Source organism: Puma concolor, chromosome D2 (assembly GCF_028749965.1).
Source record: "Puma concolor isolate L17-30 chromosome D2, mPumCon1.1.hap2, whole genome shotgun sequence".
NCBI classification, from domain to species: Eukaryota; Metazoa; Chordata; class Mammalia; order Carnivora; family Felidae; genus Puma; species Puma concolor.
In genome coordinates, this window is record NC_141677.1 from 60,666,080 (window position 1) to 60,690,443 (window position 24,364).

At 52.2% G+C, this 24,364-nt stretch overlaps 1 long non-coding RNA gene across 1 annotated transcript; it reads right to left on the reverse strand.

Annotated features, from left to right (window-relative positions):
* Window positions 1-6,284: 6,284 nt before the first annotated feature.
* Window positions 6,285-24,351, reverse strand: LOC147576122 (uncharacterized). Its single transcript, XR_015241794.1, has 3 exons — window positions 23,941-24,351; window positions 20,595-20,744; window positions 6,285-6,625 (listed from the first exon to the last, which is right to left on the reverse strand). It is a non-coding gene; the product is annotated as an uncharacterized LOC147576122 (long non-coding RNA).
* Between the last annotated feature and the right edge of the window lie 13 nt (window positions 24,352-24,364).

Consider the following 24,364-nt stretch of genomic DNA (forward strand, 5'->3'; position numbering starts at 1 on the left):
ATATCTAGAAATAGAGCTGCTAAGACAAAGATGGGCCTTGTTAATTTTAATAGAAACTGCCAAAGTACCTTCCCGAAAGACTGGACTGGAGCAACTTATGGTGCTTCCAGTTGCTGATGAGACAACCCACTTTACATACACTCTCTCCAGTATTGGATAATAGCAGTCTTCTGAATTTTGCTAATCTAATGGATCAAGCAAAAATAAATCTTATCTTTGTTCTAATTTACATCTTCCTAATCATGATTGCATCGCTCTAATGTTGAACATATTTTATTAAGTTTATTGGATATTTTGTATTTCTTGTATAAACTGCCTGTTCATATACTTTGCCCATTTTTCAAGTAGGTTTTTAAAATCTTTTTCTTATTGGTGTATTAGAATTCGTTATTCTGCATATTAGTATTTGTTATGCTTTGGTTGCTTTTCTCTCTATGTCATTTTCAATCTTTTATCAGAAAGCAGTTTTAAATTTAGATGTATATTTTTCAATGCTTTTCTTGATGGCTGTTATAGTTTGTGTCTTATTTTAAATTTTCTTTAATGTTTATTTATTTTTGAGAGAGACAGAGAGAGACAGAGGGCGAGCAAGGGAGGCTGCAGAGAGAGACGGAGACACAGAACCTGAAGCAGGCTCCAGGCTCTCAGCTGTTAGCACAGAGCCCGACATGGGGCTTGAACCCATGAACCGCGAGATCATGACCTGAGCCAAAGTCTGACGCTTATCTGACTGAGCCACCGAGGCGCCCCTGTGTCTTATTTTAAACAGCCTTCTCTAATGTGAAATTATTTCATTTTAGCTCATATTGTCTTCTAACATTTTAGAATCAGATTTTTATTTCCTCTGGAATCTAGTTTGTAAATGGTGCAAGATAGAAATAATCCTCTTATAGGGGCGCCTGGGTGGCGCAGTCGGTTAAGCATCTGACTTCAGCCAGGTCACGATCTCGCGGTCCGTGAGTTCGAGCCCCGCGTCAGGCTCTGGGCTGATGGCTCAGAGCCTGGAGCCTGTTTCCGATTCTGTGTCTCCCTCTCCCTCTGCCCCTCCCCCATTCATGCTCTGTCTCTCTCTGTCCCAAAAAAAAAAATAAATAAACGTTGAAAAAAAATTAAAAAAAAAAAAAAAGAAATAATCCTCTTGTAAAGTCAAGTTTAGAGAATTCCCCGGCCAGGTATCCAGACTATGAATCTGATTTGCTATTATCAATGCATGCAGCTAGTGTTTTCACAATTTGAAAGTGAGAGATTTTGTAAGCAATGGCAACGGTCTGGTGTGGTGAAGGAAGGGTGTGGGGGAAATGGATGTGACACGAGGGTCACCACCTCCTAGGGCTTAGCTGACTGAGGTACAGACTTTGGCCTTGGTTCCCCCTTTCCCACCCCTCAGTATGAAAATGGCCCCAGGCAAAGGAATGGCAGGTGATCCCCCCAGGGTCCTGAGAAGTCCACCTATGTGTGCCTGTGTCAAACCACATGAATGGTCTGTTTCATTAGCATGGACCCCCACTGAAATGTCAGCCTCCAGGGGGCAGGGACCTGTCCTCTTCACTTTGATCTCCCTCACACCTAACACAGAGCCAGCATCCTGGGGTGAATGCGCATATACACCCTCATGCACACATGCACCTGCCCTTTTGTGTGCTCGGTTTGTGCCCGAGGGGTGTGTCCCTGGGTGAGCACGTGGCTCCTGCGTGCATGGATAGGCATGCACGATAGGCATAGGCGGTCTGTGAACATACTGTGCCTGGGGCACAGGAACATAGGCGCGCTTTCCTCCACCGTCTTCTATCCCGTTTCTCCCCATCCCTTTCTCGGGTCCTGGAGCGTTTTCTCCAAGCAAGTGGGAGTATTTATTGATGGGGCCAAAGTGAGGCCCCGGCAAACGTTACAGTTCCCCCTGGGAAAGCGAGCTTCATCCTTTCCCCTTCTTTCTGTCCCTCTTTGCTTTCTTCTCCCCGCTCTTTCCTATTTCACATCTCTCCCCTGCCCCCCTCCGGGAGGAAGCTCATCTGAGCTCAGCCTTTGCTGACACGGCCATTTGGGCCCATTAGCTGCCTCCTAATGAGTGAGTGCCTTCTTGGCCCCTTCCCCCACCCCAGCTGGGAGGGAGGGATCAATTAGCTGCTACACACACACACACACACACACACACACACACACACACACGTACGCGCGAATGCACGCTCGCCTACACATGTACTCATGCTCCGGTGTACATATATGCACATCACAAGCACACTTATAAACACACTGATGGCACACACACGTACATTCTTTCCTCATGACCAATAATATCCTTTTAGGGGTCCCCACCTTCCACAGTGCTCCCCAGCTCCCTAGACAGAGATCCTCCTCAGTTCGACGAGCAGAACTCCCCCTGCCAACCCCACTCACGCCAGCTCATTCCCAGATTTCCACGATTCCAAACTCGGTCCAGCTCTCACATTTCACAGATGGGCAAACTGAGGCTGAGTGGGGAAGTGACTTGTCCCAGGCACTTAAGTCAGTTAGAAGGCAAGCTGGGAACAGACCCATGTCCTCAGACCCCCAGTCCAGCACTGTCACTATCAACAGATAGAAGCGGGCTGTCCCACAAATGTCCACCTGGTACACATCAGAGCTGTGGGACTTCACGAGTGATAAGTCCACGTTAAGGCATGTGGACATGATTCCTGGGGGTAACAGGGACCTGGGGACCTCTGCCGTGTGCCGAGGGAGAGGGTCGAGCCCTCAGGCAGGCTTACCTGGTCCCTTGGAGTCAGTCTGGCCCAGAAATTGCAGAGAGATGGGTCCACCTTCAGCCTCTCCTCGGGCTTTCACAAGCCTCGTCGAGACCGCTCTCCCTTCCGAGTACTGGCCTCGGGGATCCCTGATACAAGCTCCGTCTTGGACGGATAGGAAGGAGCACCTCACTGAGGATTCTGTCCCAAAGAGCGTCCCACGAGGACTGGGAAGGGGTAGGTGCCAGCCTGGCCCATTGTCTACACTCCGTGTGAGGATAGGGAGTGTGAGAACCGGGACGCAGGCCTGAGGCATGCAGGCCCAGGCAGGGACAGCCCAGGCGGCCAGGGTCAGATGCCCCCTGCACCCAGTCCCTTGGGAGAGTCTCCTCCGAGGCCTCAGCGGCTATGGCTGGACCTTGGCAACTCATATCTCCTAAGGCCCCAACCTGAAGGCTCTGTACAAAAGAGGACTTGAGGACGGGTCTGGGAGTCGTTCGGAAAGCTTACCCAGGGGGCAGGGCCTTCCAGAGCCTCTCCTCCCAGCCAGGAGCAACAGTACTCTCTTTGCTCCTGCTCGGCCTCTTCCCTCTGGAGCGCTGGAGTTCTCATCTAAATGTCCCTCTCCTCCCTGGGAGCCCCGGACCACTTTCCTCCCTGATCCTGTGTCCCTGTCTGGGAGGTCCTGCAGACACCGAGGCCTGTAGTTCTCTGTAACCCTCAAGGCCTCAGCGAAACCCAATACGGACCCCAGAGGGCATCCTGGGATGGGCCCCTCCGCGGATGTGGACCCCACGGTCATCTCGGTCAAGTTCCTGGGCCTGCTCCTTGCCCTTCCCATCAGCAAGTTCTCCCCTAGATTGAGTCGTCAGAGGGGGCCACCCTGCCCTAAAAGCACAGAGCAGCAGAGTCCCGGCTGCCCACGGGAATGAGGGGGCTCTCACCTCAGCTGGCCCATCGCGGTGCCAGCGTGAGATGGAGGAGGCAAGGAACCCTGGGGCAGAGGGTGTAGAAGACACAGGTTCCAGGGCGTCTGGGTGCCTCAGTCGGATAAACATCTGACTTTGGCTCAGGTCATGATAGTGTCATTCATGAGATCAAGCCCCACGTTGGGCTGTCTGCTGTCAGCCCAGAGCCTACTTTGGATCCTCTGGCCCCCTCTTTCTCTGCCTTTCGCCTGCATGCACACTCTCTCTTTCTCAAAAATAAATAAACATTAAAAAAAAAAAAAGGAAAGGAAGAAGGAGGAGGAGGAGGAGGAGGAGGAGGAGGAGAAAAGAAGATGACGATGACGACACCAGACCAGGAACCAGGAACCAGTGACGACACCAGACCTGGACCAGGTTCCAGACCAGGAAAACTTGGATGGGCAGCAAACTTCTCCACTCAACACCTGAGTGACTTCGGAGAGCCACCTGCTTTTAAGTTTCATCTGTAAAAGGAGGAGAATCAGGGCTTCTTCGCAAGTGAGACATTGCAAGGATTTGAAGCCAAATAGAATCTCTAATACTATTTACTTACATGTGCACTGACCATTTCCAGAGGGGTTACAAAGAAACTGTCAGCAGCAGTTACCTCTGGAAACAGAAATAACGGGAGGAAAAGGGGGGGGGATCTTCTACTTTTCGCGTTATTCCCGTTGCCCTGTTTTAATTTTCCTACTGAGCCTATTTTACTTTGGTTTTAAAAAAAAGAGGGGCGCCTGGGTGGCTCAGTCGGTTAAGCGTCTGACTTCAGCTCAGGTCACGATCTCGTGGTCCGTGAGTTCGAGCCCCGCGTCAGGCTCTGGGCTGATGGTTCAGAGCCTGGAGCCTGCTTCCGATTCTGTGTCTCCCTCTCTCTCTGCCCCCCCCCCCCCCGTTCATGCTCTGTCTCTCTCTGTCCCAAAAATAAATAAACGTTAAAAAAAATTTTTTTTCAAAAAGAAAGAAAGAAAGAAAGAAAGAAAGAAAGAAAGAAAGAGAGGATAAACTGCTTCCAGCCAAATAACCGAGCCAGTTAGTGGTAAGTTGAGTCAGTAAGTGGCAGCCTTAATTGACGTCTGTTAACGGTTAAGAGGGCAACAATCCCTCTTTCAGTGGGCATTGTATCTAGGTGTAAAAGCGATTTGTAAATAAATTGCTGTGTAGATGTTAGGTGTGATTAGCGTCTGGGTAATGATATGTTTCTATGCACAATTATGTATGTGAGACGGCCTAAGTATGAGGAGGTGTATATATACTTAAGGGTAATTATGCAAATGTTATAAGGGGATGGTTAACAGCACAGGCTTAGCAACCCTGTTGCCTGAGTTTGAATCTTAAATCCTCTGTTTACTGGAGATATGATCTTGACCAAGTTATGTGACCTCTCCGTGCCTCAGTCTTCCTATCTTTCAAAGGGGGATAAGGAATGTAGCTGCTCTATAGGATTGCTACGAAGGTTAAAATGAGCTGAGTTCTATAAAACTCTTTGAACAGCCCCTGGCACATAGTAAGTGTTCAACAAATTGTTCTTTAAAAGAAGAGCCTCTTAAAAGAAGAGCCACCGTCTCAGCCTGTCTTCCATCAAGGAAGGGGAGACGGCTGGGTAGGTCTCCCCTTCCGGTCTGTTTGTACACACCTACTGCAGGGATCTAGGGTGCTTGCTGATCCTGAGATCCAGAGCCCAGGCCTGTCCTCAAGGGGGCCCTGGAGAGGGATGGGATGACTCACATCCAGCTCTCATGCTTTCTGTGCTTCTAGGACATTCCAGGCCAATGCCCCATTTGCCCCCCTGGGTCATTCAGATTGGATGTTAGCTGAGCCAAGAGGGAGGACCGAGCCCTTGAGGGTGGGTGGTGAAGAGCGGGAAAATTCTGGCAGGAAAGAGGGACCAGGGACCATGGGGGAGGGGGCGCAGCGAGCTCAGGCCAGGAGAAGGATGGAGGCAATTTCTGGCAGCCTAATTTCCCCAACCCCTCCCGAAGGGGTCAGCCTGCCCTCCCACCTACCCCATTGCTGCTACTCTTGCTGGCTTTCCTGATGACGGTGGGATGCCTGTTCCCCCCACTCCCAGGGGGCACCAGAGGCACCTCTGGGAGACGCTGGCCTGCCAGGCGGGTTGAGCAGGTTTGGGAGAGGGTGGGAGGAGCTCTGACTTGGGGGAGGGCCCTGGGCCAGGGACGGAGCTGACAGGGCCAGGTTTCTCAGGGTGCCAGGCCAGGCGCCAGCTTGGGAGGGAGTGAATAAACCCGACCTGGAGAAAGATGAGAGAGTCGAGCCAGGCTCCCCCTCTTCTCTGGAGCCATAACCCCCTTCCCAGTGTAGACCCTATGTCCCGGCTCTGATTTCTATCAGAAGTTCTGAACCCCAAATTGAGACATGTGGCAGGGAAGTGTTTGTGAGAATCACGGGGCAAAGTGATTTGGAATGCGATATGTTTATCCTGCCTCCTGCATGGAACAGGAGCACACTCCCTATGAAATCATACAGGACCCCATCTGGTGACACAGGCACAAGCATACCCACAGTCACACGCCTCACCTGCGGGCGTGTGCACACAGTCCTGTACACAAAGAGACACTCAGGCACAGATAATCACAGGGACGGTGCTGGAAACCAGAGTGCTTTCTCTCCCTTTACAGATGAACGAGCCAGATTCTGGGAGCTTAAATAGTGCAGCCAAGGCTCACCTTTGGGGTCTTCAGAGAGAGACCTTCAAGGTTTTTCCTTCATAAAAGGCCGTCCTTAACTAATGCCTTGCGGTCACCCACTCCCTCCCATGTGTCGTTTGTCCTGCAGGAGCGTGGCTGACCTTCCACACTGGTGTGCACGCTGGAGGCCTGTCCAGACCCAGAACGTCAGCTTGGGGGCTCCCGGAGGGTGAAGCCAAATCTTTCGTCATCTTCACTCTGCCTTCAGGGACACTGCCTTCCAAGGGAGTCACTGAGTTCGGGGAGAGACCAAGAGGTGAGATGGGAGTGAAAAGGAGGGCTGTGGGGAGAAGCCCAGAGGTGAGTTGGGATCCGAGCAGGCATCTCGGCAACCCAGAGACATAGGCCTCTTACACACCCAGACAGTGTGTGTGCCAGTGCGGGGGGCGGGGGGGTGTGTGAGGAGGGAAAGCAGGCCGAGGGGTCAGTTGGAGAAGGTGAGCAACGCAGGCATGTGGGAGGGACGCGGGGGGGTGTGCAGGGGACGGTCTTCAGGTTAGATATTCTTGGACCAATGTTTCACTGAATTATAACATATTCAGCCAGTAAAATTATATATGTACTTTATGATTTCTCATTATATATGAGTATAGGGGTCAGTGAATTTCCACAAAGTGGACACATACATGTATACAAGTAAACAGCATCCCGATCAAAAAGTAGAATATTATTGGGGCACCTGGGTGGCTCAGTCGGTTAAGCATCCCACTCTTGGTTTCGGCTCAGGTCATGATCTCGTGGTTTCGTGAGCTCGAGCCCAGCGTCGGACTCTGGGCTGATAGTGTGGAGCCGGCTTGGGATTCTCTCTCTCTCTCCCTCTCTCTGCCTCTCCCCCACTCACGCTATCTCTGTCTCTCTCAAAAATGAATTTAAAGGGGCACCTGGGTGGCTCAGTCGGTTAAGCGTCCGACTTCGGCTCAGGTCATGATCTCGCGGTCCATGAGTTCGAGCCCCTCGTCGGGCTCTGTGCTGACCGCTCAGAGCCTGGAGCCTGTTTCGGATTCTGTGTCTCCCTCTCTCTCTGACCCTCCCCCGTTCATGCTCTGTCTCTCTCTGTCTCAAAAATAAATAAACGTTAAAAAATATTTTTTAAAAAATGAATTGAAAAAAAGTACAATATCATTAGTACCCGGGAATGCCCTCGGGCCCCCTTTCCAGGCACAATACCCTGTTCTGACTTCTTACACCAAACATGGATTTTCCTGTTTTTACACTTTATTTGAATGGAATCACAGAGTATGTTACCTTTTTTGTCTGTCTTCTGTTGCCCAGCATTATAGTTCTGAGATCTATCCATGTTGTGCAGACACATCCTTAAACAATATTTGCACGTGGAGATGCACACACACTTGTAAGAGCTGGCACACGGGCCGGCTTGTGTGAATAAGGTTCTGCTACGAGTATGCACACGCACAGCACGGACATGCCCGGGCTCTCACGCACATATGCGCATTCCCGTTAGGCTCGCCTACGTGACTGTCACACACACACACACACACACACACACACACACACGTGTACACAAATACACCCAGAACCTCACGCGTCCACACACTCGTGCAAGTTCTCACACACAAACACACACGCCACGCACTCTCAGGCTCGCGCACCGTACCCATTTCGCACACTCATGCCCACTCTCACACGCGGGCCAGCCCCCCAGCCTCTCTGGCACAGGCTCTAAACAGACAGAGGAATGTGATCACGCCGACAGCTGAAAACTGTCGTAAGAGCAAAGCTGTACTTTGCTGAGAAATCCGAGCCCTTATTGGAGGGATACAAGTGTCTGTGTGTCTGGAGGCTGGGGGGAGAAGGGAGGTGGCTGACGGTCTCCCAAGGCGCCTGTGGCCATCGGGCTGTTTCCATTATAACAAAATGATGAAAGCACCCGAGCAGTGAGAGCTTGACTGGGAGTAAATAAAGCTGCCACCTTTGACCCCTGGAGGCCAGGGCTCATCCCAGGACGAATGATCATGGGGGGGGTGGTGCTCAGGCCCAGCCCAAGTCCTCCAGCACCCAAGGCTCAAAGCCAGACTCCAGAGGGGGAGGGAGAGGGGACGTGAGAAACTGTGCGATGCCGGGGGATGTTTAAAGGGGTGTAGAGAGAGGAACCGGGGATCTGGAAGGAGGTGGGGTGGGGGACACTGGGGAGGGTGGGATGGGGAAGAAGGCTCGGACTTCGGGCTCTCCCTCCCTGGACTCTTCTCTCCTGGCACCTCTCCAGGCCTCTTCCGCTCCTGGGCTCTGAAACAAGCACAGGTCCCCTTTCTCATGTTTAAGGCTTTGCCCTGCTTGTTTTTCTAATCACCAGGAACTACAGGCAAACAGGGGTTAGCAGAAACAAAAAACAAACAAAACAAACAAACACAGACAGACTACAGAGTCACTGGAATCCCAGAAAGGTTGAGAAGTGGTTGGTTCTGGCTTTGACAGAAGTAAGGGACTTGCTGGGCCTGCCCCCCAGGCCCCCCAACCCCTTTCCCAAGGGGCCTGCCTAGCTCTCACATAGCAGGCACGGTGCCTGGCTTAGAACAAAGCTCAGCGAAGTGGGCTACATGGATAGATAAGTGAATACACGCATGGCTAGGTGAAGGCAGGAAGGTTTCTTGGTAGTCAACCTCCCGACTCTGTGTGGGTTCAAAACTCTTTGAGCACATACGTGGGGCTGGTCTCACTGGGGAGTCAGGAAGGATCCTCAGCCCTTTCCAGGCCTCCTCCTTGTTTACTCTTTGCAGGTGACCCTTTGGGCAACCCCCCTTCCCTAGGGCTGACACTCACTTCATTCTGTAGCCACCTTGGCTACTAAAGGTTCACCTGGTCTAGTCCCTAGAAGAAGAAAGTGTTTTTCAATCTGGCTCTCACAGATCCCTGCCCTCATGTCTCTCTATCCTGTACAGACCCAGTAGTCACTTCCTTTGCTCCTCCTAGGGGCCACTGAGTGGCCACTAAGTCGATCCTGGGAAGTCTTACCTTGGCTAATTACAACAAAAGTGACGATAACAAGAAAACAGAGCAATAAACATTGCTTCTTGGCCTTTTGGCTAAGATCAAGTGTAGTCAAACAGAGCAATGAACAAAATTTTCACCACAAGATGAGGACACTCCCAGGTTTGTGTGTGAGGGACATATAGGGAAAGATGACAGAAAATAGACCCACTCCACCTCCCAGCCCTATCACCCGATCTGGGCCTGACTTAGCAAGCCAAATACACAGAGACAGTTCAAGAAAAGCACCCCCATTTTCCTGCAAGCCTGGAAACTTCTGGCGGGAGCTCCAGTCTTCAGTTGGAGAGAGTGATCTCTGGAGGAAGCTGAGCAAAAGGAGGACAGAGCCTGCATGGGGGCCAGTCCTCGGCTGGGGGAGTTGTCTCAGGTCAGTGAGACATCGCCTGCAGCCAAGCGCTCAGAACCTGGCCCTTCTTTATCCCCTAAGCACAAAGCCCACTTTCCCCAAATCCATGACAGAGACTTGACTTGGTCTTAGTCCCCGGGGGCAGGGCAGGGCTAAACTCCCCGGCTGGGGTAGGGAGGGCACGCAGGCTGGAAGAATCTGAGGCAGCTGAGCCCTGTGTGTCAGCACTGGATTCTTGGTCTGCACCGAGGGCCCCCTCTTGGCTAAGACTCTCTTGCTTCGTCAGCTGAGATGAAGGAGAAAGCCAGGTGCCCTAGGCTTCAAAACCAACCAGAGACCCGGAAGACATAAGCATCAGAGAAATTAAAGTTTTCTGCCTCCTCCCTTTAGAGTTCCCCCAAACCCAACCCAAAGAATGACCAACTGTTACTGAGATGTTACTCTAGGCCAGACACTGTTCTCTGGGTTTCCGTAAGTTGACTGATTAAATCATGGCAATAATTCTCCATATAAGTACTACTCTGATTCCACCTTCCAGATAAGAAAACTGAGATCTAGAGAGGTGAAGCTACTGGTCCAAGATCGCCCAGTTTTTAAGTGGAGAACCGAAATTGGAACCCAGGCAGTCTGGCCTCTAGGGAGCTGGTAGGAGGTGTCTCAGTCTGGTTTGGAGGCAGGGAAGTTCAGCAGGGCCAGGTTCAGGAGTCAGATCAGAAGGTATTCATGGGGCACCCGGGGGGGCTGGCTCAGTGGGTTGAGCATCTGACTTCGACTCAGGTCATGATCTCACGGTTCATGGGTTCGAGCCCCGCATCAGGCTCTGTGCCGACAGCTCAGAGTCTGGAGGCTGCTTCAGAGCCTGTGTCTCCCTCTTCTCTCTGCCCCTCCCCCGCTCACGCTCTGTCTCTGTCTCTCAAAAATAAACACTAAAAAATAACAACAAAAAAAAAGAAACATTTGATATGTCCACCTATTTACTCTTTCATGTGAATGTCGGAATCTTTTTTTCTTTTAATATAAGAAAATGTCTGCTTTGATTTTTGATTAGTAGGACATTGAGCCTGTACATTTTCTTAGGGAGTTCTGACATTTTTACAGTTTGGCATCTTCCCCTAGGAATACGGCACGTCCCACTCCTTACCTGCGCCCTCGTTAGCAGTTTAATGGCTGTGTGCTATTCCTTTGTGAAGCAGCTTTCTAGCTGGCTTAACCGTTACCCTAGTGTTGGGTGTTTGGGCTGCTTCCAAGGTTGAGCTGTTATGAATGGTGCTCCTATGAACATCTTTGTACAAATTGCTTTTTTTTATTTCCCCGGGATATGGTCCCAAAAGTGGGATTATCTGATCAAAGGATATGAACAGTATCATGGTTTTTGTTACATCACTCGAGGAGGCCGGGATTAATTTACAGCACCACCAGCAACATATAAAGAAATGTCTACTCTTCCCTTAACAAACCCTCAAGCACCTTGAAAACTTAAAAGGGTAACCTGTTCCTAAAGTAAACAAACCACAGCCACGGGAGGACAAAACCAGGAGTTCGAAAGCACAGGGTTCTGAAGATCACTGATCATGCAGCCAAAGAGGCAGGCTGCCTCTGGTGTGTGGCTGCCCCACCGAGTCCCCGGGACCAGGTTCCCCGTCAGCATGTGAGCCTGGTTTGTTTCTATTGACTGAGCATACATTCGTAGGGCATTTATTCTGTGTCAGGTACTATTCTAAGCACTTTACAAATAATAACTCATTTACTTCTCAGATCAAGTTCACAAGATAGGTGTTATTGTTATTGTTGTTATTATTTTAAGCGTTTCTTTATTTGTTTTGAGAGAGAGCAGGCACACACGCATATGTGAACAGAGGGTGGGGCAGAGAGGGAGGGAGAGAGAGAATCCCAAGCAAGGCTTCTCACTGTCAGTGCAGAGCCCCATGTGGGGCTCGATCTCACAAAACTGAGATGTGGCCCGAACAGAAATCGAGAGTCAGACGCTTAACCACCTGAGCCACCCAGGCACCCTGCTAGATCCTGTTATTATTATGATGCTCGTTTTGTAAAGAAATCAAGCCATAAAGAAATTGGCTGTAGGTCTTATAGCTAGAAGAACTTGAACTCGGGCCGTCTGGCATTGGATTATTAACCACTGTGCTCTGCTCACTTGACCAGGTACAGGCACTTCAACTTGAAGCCACCCTTCTTTTTCTGGGTCCTGCCTTGGCCCCAGCAGCCCAAATCCCCTTCAGGAAAGGAAGGCCCTACACCTTCTGGTCCTGCGTTTCAGACTTTCTTACACTGGCCTTCTAATTACTTTCTTCTCACATACAGCCCCCATCCGTTGGATCCTGCCATGTGCCAGCCATTGGGCTGAGCACTTTTAGGTATTTTTATCTCTTTTATTCTTCACCACAATCAAACAAAGTAGGTGGCATATCTTCATTTTATAGAGGAGTAAACCGAGGATCAGAGAGGCTAAACATGTTGCCCAAAACCACACAGCTAGTGGAGCACGGGGACAATTTGAATCCTGTTCCAACATCAATGTCTTTGGTCTTTCCATTATACTTCCCTCCTCCCCAGCCTCCTGAAGCCCCCACCTTTTACCCTAGTCCATTTTTCTTTGCCACGAGTGGCCTTCTTCACGTACGCTGAGGTGGAAACAAACCCTTTTGGTACAGCTCCACTGCTTTTCCTGGCCACGGTGAGGCCTGGCTTCACCAGGGCCTAAGTAGTCACCCCCAAGGTAAGTGCTAGCTTTACCTTGTGCTTCTTGGAACTGAGGGCCACTCCCTGAGAGAGGCCCAGATAGCTCCTTCCTTTCCTGTTTCAAAGGCCACGCCCTGTGGAGCCCGCCCACCGGGTTCCTTCCTACTTCCTGTCTCAGGATCCGCACCTAATTTACAGAGTGCACATGATGGACAGGTTCGGATTCCAATGAGTAGACCATATCCCTCTGTTCAGATGTGTGCTCCTCCAGGTCCTCCGGAATGACTCATAGCTCAGGTACCTTGTGGGGAGTGGTTTTTACCAATACCGCCCTACAATTCTACAAGCCCCAGATACCCTTGAGCATATGTTATCCTAAATATACCGAGTTCCCACCCAGGATAAAAGAAGGCACTTCCTGGGCGCCTGGGTGGCTCAGTTGGTTAAGCATCCACCTTTGGCTCAGGTCACGATCTCATGGTTTGTGAGTCCGAGCCCCTTATCGGGTGAGCTTGAGTCCCACTTTGGGCTCTGCACTGACAGTTGGGAGCCTGTGTGGGATTCTTTCTCTCTCCCTCTCTCGCTGCCCCTCGCTCACTCGAGCTCTCTCTCTCTCTCTCTCTCTCTCTCTCTCTCTCTCAAAAATAAACTTAACAAAATAAAGAATGAAATAGATATCAAATCTTCCAGAGTTTGATCCCTGGCAAACTCTGGAAGATTCAATGGCAGCACCAACTTCAGAAACTGTGCTTGGCATGTAGATTGGTTGAGTATTTGTGTTTGCATGAACATGCTAACCTATGTGGCTGTATACTTCTCTGCATGGGAGACAGTGGGAGACGGCATTTCAGTGGGGACAGCGCAGGTGCATGTCTGTCTGCACAGGTGGATCCGGGACTTCATGGGGGAGGGGGGTTAATGTTACGCTCAGGACTTTGTTCGTGTGTTTTTGAGAGTAAAGGTCTGCACGCACCTCTCAGTTTGCATGTGCGTTTGTGCGCATACAACCTCCAAGTTGGGTAAAGGGGCTGGTTAGGAAGTTTCCCAGACCAAGAGCACTAAGAAAACACTCAGCAGGGAGACTGGACAGGACAGGTAAGAGAGAAAGGGAAAACAGAAAAAAAGAGTCAAGCCTAATGCTTCGTAAATAAGCAAAGGGATGTTGCGGTAAGTCCGAAATGCCCCAGACAGATTCAGACAGGTTTGCAGCACTCAGCAAAGTCATTTGTAGCCCAGGGCAGGAATGGCAGGTTAGAGTTAGTGGTAAGTATGCGCTAGCCCCGGTTCTCAGGGGTGAGGGACTGGAAAGTATGGTAAGGCACTGTCCCACTCCCATCCTCCAGGCCCTGGGCCCCAGCCTTTCTCCACAGGTTGGCCTCCCTAGGGAAAGATGGTTTGTCCTTGGTAGAGAGGTGGAGGCAGAGGAGCGAGGCTCCAGGAGGCCTCTTTAGGCCGTGCCGGTAGCCTTCATCCCTCTCCCTGCTCCAAAGGCAAAGGAACCTTCTTCTTCCCGAAGCTGCTGAAAGGTTTCGCTGACTTCAGAGAGACAGAGGAGGAGGGAGGAAGGAGGGGGAGGCCTCTGAGGTGGGGAAGGTTTTGCTGAACCTGCAGGCTACCCAGCCCCTCCCTGGTTCCTCATTACTGAGGCCCTTGGGCATGAAATATCTTTTTATTTGAAGGCCAAAAAGAACCCAGGGCTGCATTAATGACCAGCCAGCACCAGGGCCTGAGGCAGGGGACTGGCTCCCTTGACCTTGAAATCCTGCCTACATTTTCCTGCTGCACTGATGTTCTATTTTTCCAGAACTTGTCTCTACTGCCTTAGCCCTATCCTCTCAACGGGACCTTAAAGAGGCCCCAAGAGGAGGAAAACTGAGGAGGCAAGGAGAAGGGTTTCTCCTAGTCCCAGGCGCTCATCGGCTGGTTCGGGTAACTGAGCAGGGCCGACAGCATTGAGTTTCAACAGCTCCCAGACAAGTAGGGCTGACAAACATTTTACACAAATTTTAATACAGTAAGAAAGATGGTAAAGCAGAGCTACAGCCAATGAAATAGGAAGATTCTGACAATGGCTTGCCGAAGTAGAAGGCAGAGTCCATTGGGCCCATTTTACAAACAAAAAAGTAAGGGCCAGAGAAGTTAGTCGATCTGTTCTGATACACATTTATTTTTGATTTTTATTTTATTTTTTTTTTTTTTTAGAAAGAGAGAGAGAGAACATGTGCATGTGTATGATTTTGATTTTATTTTTTTTAGAAAGAGAGAGAGAGAGAGAGAGAGAGAGAGAGAGAGAGAGAACATGTGCATGTGTAAGCAAGGGAGGGGCAGAGGGAGAGGGAGAGAGAGAATCTTAAGCAGGCTGCACGCCCAGCACAGAACCCAACATACAGTAGGAGTAGGGTGTGTGTGTGTGTGTGTGTGTGTGGTTGGGATAGGAGAGAAATGGATGTTGCCAGGGCATTGCACTGAGGAGATGGCGGTCAGTGGAAAGGTGTGAGAGAATTTGTCTCAACTGATACAAAATGGTGAATGGTAGCTGGGAATTGGGGGAGGGTACTACCAATGAAGGGGCAAGTTGAAGGCCTTGAATGGTGGGATACAGGGCTTGGATTTTCCTATAGGCAATGGCGAGTGGTTTCTAAGCCAGAGAAGAATGTGCCTTGCATGTCCTTTGTGAGGGTGTGAGGGGGTGGGGGGATTGGGCCTCTCCAGCAGGGTGAATTCCAAAGAGAGGGGTGAGGTGCCAGCCAGGAAAAAGAAGGGAAGTGGAGGAAGCTGGGGTGGCAGTAAGACTCCGGGCGTGAGGGTGGAGGGTAAGTAAGGTTGCCTCCTAAGGAGTGTGGAAGGAACTCCAAGCCAAGAGGCCCAGAGAGGAGGGTGGGAGCCACGGGAGCCCCCCCCCCCAGCATGGAGTGGCCATGCTGTGACCATGCCGAGCTAGTGCACAGCCCTGGGCAGCCCCAGGCTCTGCTTTCTGAGCCTCGCGCCTCATTGAGAGGTTATTAATAGGGAGTTTGTCTGGTGTCAGAGCGCAGACATAAACTGCATTAGCATTACCCCATAATCTTATTTAGTAAATGCTCATGCCGCTCCGTCTCCTGTAATTGCATTGCAAAGATGCAATATTTATGAAAGGGGAGAGGGGATGTCACTGCTCATCTTGGCGCTGCAGTAAAAGTCCCGGGAAATACAGTAAGGGCCGCGGAGGCCTGGCCCTGGGCCTGAGAGGGTGGGCAGTGCTGGCGCCTAGCGCTCTCAGGGTGACCTACCAGGATGCCCAGCCCGGCCCAGAGCCCCCACCCCCACCGCCTCTCCAGAGCCTTGAGTATCAGAGCAAAGGGGTGTGGGTGGAGACGCCAGCCACACCGCTGTCCTTGGTGTTACTCCTCCAGAGGGTCCTGGTCCCTGCCAGATGCACTGAGCCCTTCCGGTGGGCTTGAAGCCCCAGCTTTGGCCCGCTCCCACCCTCGTTGGATTTCTAGGGGACCTTGCCTTGACTGCATAACCTGGGTGGCTTGGCAGAACTCAGTGGGCAGGCGGAGGGCAACATCAGGCAGGAAGCCTGAGGGCCAGAGGTCCTTGCCGGGGCAGGGTCTCAGTATCAGTGCTGACCACTGGGTGGCCAAAGCCTGCTGCAGCCCTCGGTTCCCTGAGGTGGGGGTCCTCTTCCGCCCTCCTAGGAATCCATGGCTCCGTCCCTAGGGCACCCCCACCCGACACCCACTTGGGGCCAGGACCGTGTGTCCTGCTTCTGGGTGAAGGAGGCAAGGAGGTGAACTTCGCCATGACCTCAGAAGCATGGCCGTGTGCCCACGGTCTCCACAGCTCTTGGGCGGAGCTCACCAACAAGGAGGACTCACTGGTACTGAGAGCGCCCGTGGGCGTGTATGAGTGCTGGGGGACAAGCTGGGACTCTGGTGCGCCTCCAGGCACCTGCAGTTTAGAGCAGGACAGACATGCAGACGTGCTTCCTACCTCAGGGATCTGAGGGCCATCTTGGGCAGTGGAGTTCTTTCCCAGCCACATGTGGGGAAGCTTTCTGTGGTTAGGGCGCTATGAGCCAGACCTCAAAAGACCCCGATCAGCGGAGGTGCTGAGGACGTTGAGTGGGAGAAGAGCGGAACGAAAGGATGCCTGTGTTCGGAAGGCATTATCCAGAAAGGTGGGGGCAGGGAGGTGGAGGCCTCGATCAGAAGCCACCCCATCAGTTGCTGGTGGTGGGGCTGGGGCTGGGGTCTCGGGTGAGGCTGCTTCTGGAAATCCATTATGAGAGAAGGCAGGTGCCCAGCTAAGCACTTCCTGGGGACCCTGGGAAGTGCCAGAGGCTCAGCACAGCTCCCTGGCCTTGGGGCTGGGATGGCCCCCAGAGGCGGGAGCACACCCCTTTCATATCTCACAACCCCACACTCTGCACTTCAGCCACATTCATACACCGCCCCCCAGCACCCCATTCAGTGCAGAGGGATTCACAGCTCTCAATGCCCTTACACACCCATGCCGCCGTGCCTGCCCACACTGCCTTGCCTCCCTCACTAAGACATCCAACTGGTCTAATTTCCGGTGGCCCCGTCGGCCTGCCTCCCGGTTCTGCGCTCACTTCCCCAGACCCCAGACTCCAGTAGGGAAGGGGCCCTCAAACCAGGGAGTGAGAAGGCAGCTGAGAACCAGGGAGACGGGTGGGCTGGGCGGAGGGCTCCCTCCCCGCTGTCCCATTAATCACAGCGTCGTCGCAGTCCAGTTGGGGATCCCTGCCGCCCAGTGCCACACGCAGCCCGCAGAACAATGGGATTATTTCCGGGGGGAGAGGACGCCTCGGGCAGGGGCTCAGGCGGCGGTGCCTCCTTCCCTCAACCCGTCCCTCGGCACCCAACCAGCGCCTGCGGCGGCCAGGGACGTGTGGCAGAGCGGACGCGGGTGGCGCGCGGGTGGCAGGGCCTGGCCGGGCTAATTCAATTAGCGGGGCCGCTGCCGCCTCGGAGCAACTCTGGGCCCGCGGGGCTCAGCTTAGGGCAGCTGCTCTTTGTGCGCGGAACCCATACATATGGATACAGTCCCTCCCCCTTAGCCACCCCCACCCCAACTCCTGGCACCTGCGGCTCCCCCGCCCCCTCCCTCCCTGCCTTTGGCCTCCCCAGAAAAGTTGGGAAGCTGTGTGGCTGCTTGTGGGCCCAAGGTGGCCGGCAGAGTGCGCGCCCGAAGGGAGGGAGGTGGTTTTTATCTGAGCCCCGAGTCTGGGTGGAAGGCGGTGTTTGTAACATCCGTGTGTACTTGTGTGTGGAGGCGTGAAGGAGGCCTTGCGAGCAGCTGCCAGAATTGCACACAGGAGTGTGTGTGTGTGTGTGTGTGTGTGCAAGGGTGAGTGTGGACCTGTGAGCGTGAGCCTGAGAGAGAGGGTGCTGGATCTGCTCCAACGCTGAATCTGGAAGGCCTCGGGTGTTGGTTGTGTCTGCCAGGGACCATTCGTGTATATGCGGGGGCCATATGCAGTCGGGACAGAGCGTGGAACACATTTCCTCGACAGCAGCTGGGTCTCCCAGGCGGAATCCGTTCCCCTGCCTCCCGCAGCGGGGTTTTCTGATGGAGGAGGAGCTTGGCCAGTTCCTTTCAAACCCCAACTCCAGCTCAACTCATTTACGCGGAGGACACTTGCGGCGCCCACTGGGCGCAGCCGCAGCGCGGAGGTAGAGGTGCGGGCAGAGGTGCGCAGAGGCGCCGCGGCCAGGGCTTCTCAGCGGGAGCGGCGGTCGTTACTGGCCAGGTTTTCCGTTCGCAGCGCAGTGTGGCTGCGGCTCAGGGAGCACCTGCAGCTTCCGACGTGCCCCGAGCGCCCGCGGAAATGTCCAGACCTGTCCAAGCCGAGGTGGCCCAAGCTCCTATGGGTGACCGCAAGACCCTCCCCGCCGCAGCCCAGGACTGAACCCCTCTAGGGGGCCGGGTTTCCGGAGCTGGGAGGTCTCCACCCGCCCTTCCTCTGCGGCCCAAATGTATGCCCCAGGAGGGCTGAGGACCTGAACTGAGGCCAGAAATCTGGGTAGATCTGACCGCTTACAGGTTCGTGGCCCAGCCGGAAAGCCGCCCTCGTTTTCAGCTTGACTGAGGGGCTGGAGCGACAGAACACCCAGAGGTCTGGCCCACCGATCCTGAAGAGCCTGCCAGACCCCACCCTGTCCCCCCCTGCTCCCTGCCCTGGGGTGCAGGGAGTAGGTTTCTAGGAGGTGGTGGTGGCCCCCCCAGGCCCCCCATTCAGCAAGCTGGCACTCCCCGGCTCCTTCTCCCTCCCCCACACCACACCCAGCACACCCAGGGACTGGCTAGGACCCTCTGCCTTCGGAAATTCCTCGGATCAGCATGGACCCACTTGTCGGCTGGGCAGGGCCAAGGATGGAGGCCGAGGGTCGGCATGCTGGGGTGTACCTGTGGGTCCTGGGTCCCAGGCTGGGGTGCTCTACTGGGTCCAGTGGTGGGAAGCTAAACTTGGTGCCCAGGGAGCCCTTCAGGAGCTGTCAACGGATGGCAGGGTCACAGAGCGCTATTCTGCCCCCAACCTCAGCCCACACCCTGCCCAACCCTTTCCCCATCCTGGCATTCTGAGAGAAGACTTGGCATCAAAGATCTGCTCTGCCACGGGCATGGGTCTGGATGGTGGGACCTGAGGGTCTCTGGGCTTCCTTTGGGGGAGAGTTGGTCAGAGAGAGGCCTGAGGTCCTAGCTCCATGCCCAGAGGTGATGGGCCAACAGCTGCCTTTGTATAGAGGCCAAGAAGGGGACCCCTACAGGGCAGGGCCTAGACTTAAGACCCCGTTGTTCACCCAGGCTTTGGGGTAAGGAGCTGGCTCCTAACCCAGGTGACAGCTGAGGTATGTTTTCTAGCAGGAAAGGTCTGTCTTTCTCTGTCTTCAATCCGGCTGTGGTCCCTCCACTGATGAATAAATGGACGCTTGTCCCTCCATGTTGGAGAGATCCTCAGTCCCTATTCCTGTAAGGACTTGGGTAGGAGCACCTGGGGCTGGCCCCAGACACCAACCCCCCCCAACCCTGAGAAATCACTGAGTCGTGTAGCTGGAACCAGCCTGACCTGCTCACTCCCTCCTTCCCTAACCTAGAGATAACACCCTCCCACACACCTTGGAGGTGGAGTGCCCTTTACTGGGTCTCTAAGTCCTCAAGTCACCAGCTGCGCCTGCCCCTCCATTTCCGCTCCCCCCTTCCCTGAGGCAGGTGAGCAAGGCAGAAACTTCCGTATTGGAAATCCAGATCCCAATGGCCCCACTGCCACTGCTCCATGTTACACATCTCCTTACATATTTCTCAGCTTGTTCTACCCTTTCCCTGCGAACTATCGATTGGGCATATCCTGTCTCCCCCATTCCACACCCACAGGCCCGCATATGGCCATTTCCCAGACAACTACACTAGAAAATAAGACATCTCTCCCACAGATACACACACTCACGAGCATGCATACACACACACACACCATTATCACACCCTCACTTTCACACAGTAGCTGACGGATGCTCTCACCCCATCATATGTGCCCGTTATACGGGAACAGTTAGGGACACACTCCTATCTGTTACAAAAAACACACTCACTGGCATCACAGGCAAATACAGTTGTAAAAATGACCTAGACTCCCCTCCTGTCCCCTAGTCCCCTCACAGACATGCATTTTGCTTGCATTTGAATCCCAGCAGCCTAACACTGGTACATAATAGACACTCAATACGTATTTGTTGGGTAGATTTTAAAAAGTATTCCTCAGAGACATGCCCAGGCTATCATGCCCCCACTGTCACGCACACTTTCACATCTGGCTTTCCCCTCATGGACACACAGTCCCACAAACACAAAGTAATTAAGTTATCACACACACACCCCTAAGCTAAAGTACAACCCCTGGCCCAGGGGTCTCTCCCAGAGGGGGGAGGGAGCCGTGTGGGATCCAAAGGGGCCGCCCTCTAGGGCTGAGCCCTCCCTTTCCTCCTCCCCCAGCCCCAGCCCCAGCCCCAGCTGCTTCTCTTTTAATTGGAGGCACTTCTTCATTCTGCAGGCAGGGGAGAGGGGAGGCAGGGGAGAGGGGAGGCAGGGGAGAAGGGAGCGGAAGGCGCTTGGGGGGTGGTTACCAGGTGGCTTTAGGGCCGGAACTCACCTAGACACATGCAAGATACTCCTGCAAAGCGAGGGCCACAGCTACCAAGTTTGGTGTTGAGAAATCAGCTCGTAATGAATGGAGTCAGAAAAACAGCACTTGAGTCCAGTCTGTGTCCCTTCCCAGCTTTCAGTGCCTCAGCCTTCTCATCTGTGAAATGGAGATAACAAAAGCCACATCACAGGGTTATTGGAGGATGACACGAGATAATAACTGTGACTGAAGGTGCCGGGACATCACTGCGCTGTGTGCTCCTACTCTCTCTCCCTCTCCTCCTCTTTCCTTGTGTGTGTGTGTGTGTGTGTGTGTGTGTGTATGTGTGTATACAATTTATAGTCAAATTGGTTTCTCTCCTCCTCTTTCCTTACAGGGCCGACACTGGGGAAACACAAAAGCTGCACCGAACGTAAGTCCCTCATGTCTCCTCCCCACCCCCTTCCGAAAACTTTCTGACCTCAGGTGACACTGCTTCTGGGAGGGGTGGGGGCCAGAACCCAGCAACTCCTGACCCTCTTGTCTCAACTTCCTAGGAAAAGAAGGGACTGAAAGGGTACCCTGGCCCTCAGCAACTACCCTATTGGAAAACAAAGGTGGAAACAACCACCCTATTGGAAAACAAGTTGGACACAGAGAACCCCATCTTGGGGAAGGCCAGCACTCAGAACTGGGTTGGGATAAAAGTTGATTCTGATAGGTGGGGGGGGGGGCTGAAGGGGGGTATGGAAAAGATCAGTGAGGCAAACACCTGTAAGGGCCGGGGAAAGTCAAGATGTCCCTGGGTTGCAGGATTTTGATGAGAAGAGCCTCCTGACAGTCTGAAGAGGCCACTAGGCAGCTGTGACCTCTGCCAACCTTCGGCTGGTGAGGTCTCCCGCCAGGGACTCTGGCCAACTGGTGCCAGATCTGAGGAGTCCAAGGGGTGAGTAAGATAGATGCCTAAATGGTAGAATAGGAAAGGTCAGAAAGACATAGGTGCTGGAAAGATTCAGCCAGAGGAGGAAGGAGGGAGGAACGGGGAGAGTGTCAGGAACACTCAGGAGGTTCCTGCATGGGCCAGAGAGGGTGGCAAAGGTAAGTTGTCCTAAAGATAAGAGGGTTTTAATTGCAGCAGACAGAACTGTAGATAATCATGAAAAGGATCAAGGCACTGCAGTCCAGCCTCAAAGGAAGCAGAAGCACCCCTCTCCATACTTCTCAGCCTCATACAGGGAAAACAATTCAGATTTGGGCAACCAGATCAATCTTCTTCTGTCTGTGGGACTTTGGGCAAGTTTGTTCATCTGACCAAGTCTCGGTTTTTGTTTTTTCTTTTTAAAAATGAATGTAACTCATATACTATGATAACCCCTTTAAATCATACAATTGAGTGGTTTTTAATATAGTCACATAGTTGTGCAACCATTGCCACTAATTCCAGAATATTTTCATCACTTCAAGTGGAAACTTCGTATCCGCTGGCAGCCACTTCCAACCCTTCCTCCTCCAACCTCTGGCAACCATTATCTACTTTGTGCCTTTATGGATTTGCCTATCCTGGATGGTTCGTATGGATGCAGTCATTTGATAAGTGGCCTTTTGTGCCCGACTTCTTTCACTTAGCATCATGTTTTCTAGGTTCTTCCATGTTGTAGTATGAATAATATTCTGTGGTATGGATACACCACATTTTGTTTGTCCATTCATCAGATGATGAACATGTGAGTTGTTCCCACTTTTTGGCCATTATAAATAATACTGCAGTGAACACTCATTTAATTTTCGTACTTACTTAAAACTTGGAGGTGTTTCTATTAACTTCACAGAGTTGCGAGTCTTAAATGACATCGGTGTGGTGAGGTGCCTGGCACATGGTAGCTTCTCAGTAAAACACTTAGGTTTATCTCTGCTTTATTTAGTTCCTCTAAGATAAGAGGCAGGAAGGAGACAAATTTAGGTTCAAACAACTGCTGGGTAAGGTTGTAGAACCTGGATTGGGTGGGTGAAGAGGAGTGAACTGGCAAGGGAATAGAGCTCTCGCCTGTTTCTGCTCAGTGTTTACAAACCACCACCTATTTCACACATGGCCTTGCCTTGAGCGGGCCTTTGTCCACCTGCCTGGAGCCCAGACAAGATTTTCTCCAGGTTTCCAGGCTAATCCATAAATGCAACTCAAATCCAGCTTCTCCATCTTGACCAAGTCACTTAGCCTCTGAAATTTGGCTTTCTTACATCTATAAAATAGTATAATTTCTTACTATATCTATAAAAGATAATACTCATCTTGAAGAGTTGGTGAAGTTCATAGCATTCCCCATAATACTTACCACGATCTGACTTATTGTATTTGCTTCTTTGTTTATTGTCTAACCCCCTCTATGGAACATAAACTCCATGAGGGCAGGACCTTGGTTTTGTTTACTGCTGTTTTCCCAGTGCCAAGAACAATGCCTGACACATGGTAGGTATTCAATAAATATTTGTTGAATAAGGAGGTTCATTCATTCATTTTTCACCCAACATGACTATATCCTGTGGTTTGGGGCTACACTCCACAGGAGGGAAACTGAGATGAGGTCCCTGCTTCCAAGGAGGTCTCTTCAAGTGGAAATAACAGATGTGACCAAAGCAAATAGACTGTAATGAGACTTGATCAATAGAATGTGCACCTTCATCTTCCCTGATAGAGACAGTCCCTCCCTGAAGACCTGTTGAATCTGAAATAGACCAGAAATAGATCCAAAGTGATCCAACGTGCACCGGTCCCAGAGCTTGGCTCCTGGCAGGGAGCAAACCTTTCCCTACTGGAGAGGGGAAAGAGAGGAAGCAGAAAAAGGGAGTTTCCTCCTTCTCTCCTGGGCTGTAAGCCAGTCAGCCATAGTCAAAACTTTAAAAGGCCTAAATTTGTCCAGATGCACTTCCCTGATCTTGGTCCCACCAACCCTAGCCCCCAACCCCCCCCCCCCCCCCCCCCCCCCGCCACTGCCTTAAGTCCCCAGGCCTCCCTCCCAGGATTCCAAAAGTAAGAAAATAACTCCTTCCCCTCGCCACAGTCCAAAGGTTTCTTGCTTGGAATAGCCAGCCCTGTGCTAGTTGCTAGGTGAAAACAATCTGATTGAATTCATTCGCATACTGTGGGTACTGCTTCTTTGGGGCATGTTTATTTCAAAGGAAAGGGGTATCTGGAGGCATGGGCCCCCTGGAAACAAGCCCCAAGCCACCTCTCTTGACTTTTGCCTTCCTCTCAGGAAGTCTTCCTTTCCTCAGTTTCTCTAAATAGGCTGGGTTGGGGTGGTTGTTGATTTTTTCAACAACCTACAGCCGGTTGTTCATAGGCCTGTGTTTTTAAAAAGGACAAGCCTGAACTCACCTTCCTGCCTCAGGGGCCTGGGCTCCATACCTGGGAAGTAGACAGTCTTCTACTTTCTAACAAGCCAGACTTGAAGTTTGCAGTAAATCCTCTTGTTGAAGGACAGGTGTTTCCCAGCTGAGCCCTTGGGGAGATTCTCCAGTAGCGCAGGGACACCCTTCCCCAGAGGCCTAGTGGGCTGGACCTCTTTGGCCCCATTCAAAGTGAGGGGAGACTCCTGCCAGACAGGGAAGAGGGCTCTATCCTCCACCTCCTTGGGTCCGTCTGTTTATCGGTCTCTGGGAATGGCCGCCTCCTGTTCTTTTTCTCCTTTTAAGTCTCTGAATCTCTTCTCTCTCTTCCTGAACTACTTCTCGGTGCCTCGGTCTCCGTCCCTCTGTCTCTGGCTCCTGCATCAGTCTCGGCTGCCGGCCTCCCTCTCCCC